The following is a 6,626-nucleotide window of genomic DNA, read 5'->3' on the forward strand; positions in this document are numbered from 1 at the left end:
CATTTTACCTGCTCTCAGGACTGCCCCTGGGCACACTGTGTCAATTCCAGCCAATCAGAGCACAAACGGGAGCAGCCGAGCAGCCGATATCTTAGCTCACATTAAGGCAAAGGCTGAGCTGACCGCATAATGCGCACGATAGCTGTAACGAGGGGTCAGTTAGAGCGCCAGAAGGGATGCCGAGGGATGGGAAATAAGGCCAGCAGAGGCGGAGAGATGAAATTACGAGAGGAGTCAAATGGGACTGGGTAAGTTGGAGATCATTGGCCGTCGTTTTGCAGTACATGGACACGAGAGAAGAGGTGCTTGCCATCTCTGGGAAATGGATGACACTTGAAAGCGAATCGGGTCATCCTGCCTCCAAAGTTTTGAGCAGCCCACCTGCCGTGTTGTGTTCCTCAGTCTCTTACTCTGTATGGTTACAGGCCGAGCAGTTTGAAATCACCCACATATACGTCTGTCCACGGCGTCTGACATCGCGCGACCTTCGTTCTGCGCGGACGTGAGGCGCGTTTTGTTGGCCTTTTGAGGCGCAGCCGAAATCGTGATGCCAGCCGGTGTTCCGCTCGTCCACGTCGTGCGGCGTCCGGCCTTGGGCCCTCGCTGACCGAGGCCTTGCGATGGTATTTGCGAAAGGATGGGCGCGCCATTGCGGGGCCCCGCCGTTGATACGCGTAACCCTCGAGGGCGTCGGCCAGCCGTGGCGCAGAAGGACGAAAAAGGAAACGTGCGCCATCGCGTGTCTGGCTCGACCGAGGCAGGCCGAGCTCGAAGAGACAGCGTCGTCGCAAGTGTGGCTGCAGACGCTGCTTGGGCACCGATCTGCAGTATTGCGATAAACATATGTCGCTCGAAAAGCGATGAGTCGCTTGCGTCTGCGCGCCTCGACCCTCCCTTGTTTACGAACACGAAGCTTAATTGCATGGACACGACGATTTCGTGATTCCCGCATTCGTGCAAGTCTTATACTGCGTACGCGTGTGCGAGTCTTGTGCTGCGTAAAGGAGCGTTGTGTGAGGCACTGACGAGGTGAACATATGTGACAGGCGCGGCCAGAACAGCAGCACCCAAAGGGTCAAGGCGCAGTATCATCGTGAACAGGAACAATCGATGAGGTCGGTGCTACGTGATTAACGTTGGCCATGGGGAACATTACGTCACTTAGCAGGCATAGGTCGGCAAACTCACTGATGAGTTGACTACACTCATACTCACCAGACTCAGATCGATCCGTGAGTCTGAGTGAGTCCGGATGAGATAAATTTTAGTGAGTCTGAGTCCGAGTGAGCCCTAAGCGCAAAATATATTTCTTGAAGAGAATTGACTGTTGGGCTGGTTGGTGTCTAGACATGGGAACCATCGTTGAAAACGCAACACCACACAACACAAGAGAAGACCAGACGAGCACAGAGCACAGGTGACGTTGCGCCTGCGCAGCCTGTTGGTATATATACCTGGAGATCTGCCTTCAGTAAGTCAGTTGTTAGATTGCGAAAAAAAAAAAAAATGCGCCTGTGCTCGTGTGGTCTTCTCTTGTGTTGTGTGGTGTTGCGCTTTTAACGATGGTTCCCATGTATATTTCTTGAGTGAGTCTTTCTGAGCTCTACATTTTGGTGCCGACCTACGGTGATAACTACTCGATCATTGCATCAGCCTTATGTTGGCTCGCGTTCATACTCACGTCTACTCACTAGTGATTCAGAACTATCGGTAAACTGACTATCGATAGTATCGATAGTTTTTTCGAAACTATCGATAGTGTAAACAAACTATCGATAGTGCTACTATCGACAAACTATCGATAGTGCAATCGGTAGTACCATCGTAATATTACTAGCAATATTACTGCCACGCGTGTATATTGCTTTGTTTTCACTTATTCGGGTTTCACCCACAAAGACTGTTAGCAACGTTTGACGCAGACCGCGCCGTAATGTTTGAGAAGCTTCACAATTGTTTGAGATCATTCTGTTAAGATCACGCGCCGGACGCGAGTAGTCAAGTTTATTCGAGAGCTTACGCGATCGCCAGCGATAACGCTGGAAAGTTTGATGACTGACGTATAAAGTACGACACGTTCCACCGATGATCAGATTACTTAACGGCTGACGACTGTTCCCGCCGCTATCAGTGCGCAGCACGTATCGCTTTGTATCTTGAGCTTTGATTTTCTGGGCACAAGTTCGCCCAAATAAAGAGCTCCGTATTTCCCACTCTTGCTGCAGCATTCTTCACCGTCACAGCCACGTGACGATACTATCGATAGTGGTGTGAATAGGATACGGTTCCTGGCCGGCCATATTGCGAAGATATTTGCGATAGCCTACTACCAGGTTTGCTTAATTTATGAGCAATTGTCGGAAGAGAAATTAATTATTTCCGCAATGAAAATGGCGGAATATATCCATCAATAAATTCGTATCCAAAAACAAGCAGTTACACCTTACAATTAATTCTTCTTTTTTTAAATTTTGAAATCATAAAATGCAATATCAATTTGAAGCCACGCAGTCCCACCACATGTAAAGGCTTCCCTTCCGCCACAGCTGAAGAGTTTGACTTTATAATCATATGTCAGCAAAGCACTCTGGTGAAGAACTAAGTCATGGCAACTTTTTTGCCCTTCAGCCTGCTCCTCCGGCTCCCCTATGTACCACGAGAGCGGGGAACCAAGTTTATTCTGCAGTGAGTCGGGGCTGTTGATTTTATACTATCGATAGTACCGTCGAATTTTTTACTATCGATAGCGCTCTCAATAGTATTTTTCACCATCGATAGTTCGATAGTGACTCAGCTATCGATAGTATCGATAGTACCATCGATAGTTTCTGCATCACTACTACTCACCACATACTTCAACGCACTAGCGTTCCTACGCCAGCTCAATATTAATTGATCAGAGGGGTCAGTTACGGGCGGGCGAGGTGTCTTGACGTCAACCCCGCAATCTCTTTCACCGTGAAAGAGATTGCGACTGAGAGATATTTTATCAAGGAATTTCCCGTGAATCATAGGATAGTTCTTGATAAAATATCTCTCAGTCGTCTCGTCAATAAAATGTTGTTACTGGATTGCAACCACTCATAACTCGTACTTAAAGGTACGAGATGAAAGGGTGCCAAGGTAGAGCATCGATTATGCGAGAGATTGCTGTTAAAGAGCGTTGACACCATGGTCAACAAAGCTAAATATACGCTAACGGACTCATGAGTCGACTCACTCAGACTCAAATCGAGCCGTGAGTCTGAGTGAGTCCGGGTGAGTAATGTTATGGTGAGATATGTAACCGAGTGAGTCCGGTTGGAAAAAAAAATTTAGTGAGCCTAAATCCGAGTGAGTCCGCTTGCAAAAAATGTGTGGAGTCTGAGTAGAGTGAGCACTAAGGGCCGAATTAAAGTCCCTAGATTTTTCCCTGAAAAGGAAAAATCAAGGGACTTTAGACCGAATATATTTCATGAGCGAGTCTGAGTGAGCTCTACATTTTTTGCCGACCTATGTTAGCAGGAGGACTGGTCAGCACAGGAGATGGGCGCGGGGATCGTTTTTCAAAATGGGGTGTCTGCGTGGCTCTCAGCGCTGTTATATTCGCAACATGCGATCACCGCGGCCCTCTGAACGAATGAGCGAGCTTGTTTTGGGAGGTGTACATTTCAGACAGTTCCACGTGGAGAAAACAGTCGCACAACGAACCTTTCGTCAGCAGGCATTACATTTTGCTCCTTAGTTTTGTTTTCGCTAAGGATTTCTATGTTTTTCAGATTAAGCCGTGTGTATCATGCGGGACGATATGCTATTCACGGCCACGCTTGCACGCTACGGTAGCATTCCAGGGCGGCCGTGGCCCATTTCACTCGGCCACTTGCCAAAAAAAAAAAAAAACGCGTATTACTAGGCAGTTTTAGAGTAGCGTACGCTAAGCTTTGCGTTAGCGTTTGCAGCCACGGCGTATGCGTCGTACGCTGTCCTTTGCTGGAACCACCGTTATGTGAGAAAGATGTCGGGGCGACACGCATGCATGGACCGCTAACTTAGCGTACGGTATTCTAAAACTGCCGACTATCGCGGCTGAGCTAGAACGCAAGCAGCGTTGCAAGTGCTGTGCTCTGTATGACATCCACGGCCGCAGCTCTCGTAGTGGCCCCTATGCGTGAGCAGACGATGCAGCACTGCGTGCGCACACTCAACGGAGTAAGTATAATAGCGGGGCGCTGAGTCCTCTCCGGTTGACCTATGGTGCGATCTTGTACGCATTCCAAATAAGCACGGAGGCGTGGCGTTACATCCAGCCGCACGCGAATGGCCACTGTGAACCGCGACAGACGTCACGGCCCTGCATTGACCAATCGCGTGCGGCTGAATGTAACGCCACGCCTCCGTGCTTATTTTGGACCGCGTACAAGATCCTCCTCTCGCTCCTCCTCCCCATCCGAAGTAGCGTACAGCGACGCTGCTCACCTTCTCCCCCTCCTAGCGAGCCACTATCGGCGATGCGCAGCCCTTTCCGCCTAGCCTCAGTCTCGCCCCGATGATCACGTGACCTGGTGTGACGCCTGCTGCTACTACTACTACTACTACTACTACTACTACTACTACTACTACTACTACTACTACTACTACTACTACTGTAATGCCTTGAATATACTTACCAATGTGCCAACGACCGAGCGTCTACGATGGCACGGACTGTGATGCCTGCCACCGCGGATCATCCAGACGACGATACACGTCGGGGTCATGCTGAACCGTGCGGCCTTCTATGTTCGGCCTTGCGATGCGTTGTTGTCGTTGCTGTCTTTTTGTGAGTGCGCAGTTTGCGTTGTGTGTGCGCTCACCTGTGTGAAGAAACTTTATTCGCCCCGAGACTCGAGTTACTGAAACATATTGGGCAAGTTTATAAAACAATTTGTACTGAATGTTCAAGCAAAATGCCCCGCAAGCAAAATGCCCCGCGAATCGAGCGTAGTTGCCGTCAGGAGAAATGTTAGCCAGGAGCACGTTCAGTGTCAATTGCCCCTGGTGTCGTCTGCTAGCCATCAATGTGTACAACTGCATGCATGGCGAGGATTTCTTTTCCTCTACTGTTCTGTGGCCATGGCACACTCAAAATGACTTTCCGGCCCGTTCTCAGGGTGTCTACCGACCGGGAAAAAACTGGGAATTCTCAGGGATTTTGGGTAGTCTGGAAATTCTCAGGGAAAATTCAGGGAAATTGTGCTCCCATCAGGGAAAATCCACAGTATCTTATTGAAAGGCGACGAAAGTCGCGGTTAGCGCTTGCTCATTATTTTGTGAACGCATTTTCAAATCAAAACGGCCGCTGCGGCTGCAGGGAAGTGGCGCACCTTGATGCTGCCATCGCCTTCGGAGCGGTGAAGTGGGAGAGAATCCGGCTAATGCGTAGCATGCGGGAACCGCGAACCACGACACATCGTATCGCGCAATGTTGTCAGGATGTTCTGGGAGTACGCGGTGTAGTTCTGTAATCTTTCTCGCGCGTGCTGTGCGTTAGTGCCCGATATGGTGTTTTTGTTATCGCCACGTGTCAAGTAACAAGCATGATTAGTTGTAGAAGCGGTAGCAGCAGTAGATGTAACGAGCTTGAGTTATCTTGCAAGCGATCGCGATCGCGCAGGAAGCGGATGTCTTCGACAAGGCTCGTATCTGGCAAGCCATCCCGATCGGCGAGAAAAAAGACGCTTGTTGGCGGTTATCGGAGAGCTCACTCGCTCTGATCCCGAGCTTCAAAGATGCTATTTAGGACTCCGTGAAGAATATAATAAATTTCCAGGCGAGAGCTAGCGTAACTAACGGGCCCATTCACAGCAAGTGAAAGCTTTTTTATTTCTTTTTTTCCCGATCAGGGCACTGCTGAAACAAGTTTTAGGCAGTCGACTGAAATTTTGGGGGGCTGCAGCTGGCAATTACCAGCCACACCACGTGGGTGTTTGCTACAAAGCCGAATTGCAAAATTTGTAGAGCCATAGCGGCGACCGAAATTCGCGACACCGGCACGGTCCCACATGCTCGATTCGGCGCGCGATGTCGGAAAACAGTAACGTTTCCACCATAATCGGATGTGCCGGAATTCAGGATGTTGCCGTGCTTTCATGCGATCTTAGCCCGCAGCTATATTGCTTTTTTTTGCGATAGCAATTATATGGACACTCCGACGCGAATTTTTTGCCTTCGCCATGATCTTCCCTATCAAGTCCAAATCGCGATTACATCACCCCGCGCGTCGCATGCTCCATGTGCGAGTGAAAGTGCGCGAGCGCTGCCGACGAACGGGGCTTAAGCAGAGATGAAACGAGCCGACCGTCTCATTCGCGCGATGGGCACATGGATAGGAGCCGGCGCGTTGAGAGGGGGGGGGGTGGCTGCGTGAGTCCGACAGGAAGTGCGTACTTTGTACCAGCGGGCGTGGTCACGTGCACCGCGGTATCTTTAGTGGGGATCAGCATACGGCTCATGCCTTTGTAGGTGTTGTGCTCTAATTGCAAAACTTCCGTTGAAGCCATAGCAGTGGCAGATCCCGGCGGGGGGGGGGGGGGGGCGGTAGCGGCGATCGCCCCCCCCCCCAAGCCAGCCCCCGCCCACTCCCTTCAGTGCCTGTCGTCCACCTCCTT

Source organism: Rhipicephalus sanguineus, chromosome 5, assembly GCF_013339695.2.
Source record: "Rhipicephalus sanguineus isolate Rsan-2018 chromosome 5, BIME_Rsan_1.4, whole genome shotgun sequence".
Classification (NCBI taxonomy): domain Eukaryota; kingdom Metazoa; phylum Arthropoda; class Arachnida; order Ixodida; family Ixodidae; genus Rhipicephalus; species Rhipicephalus sanguineus.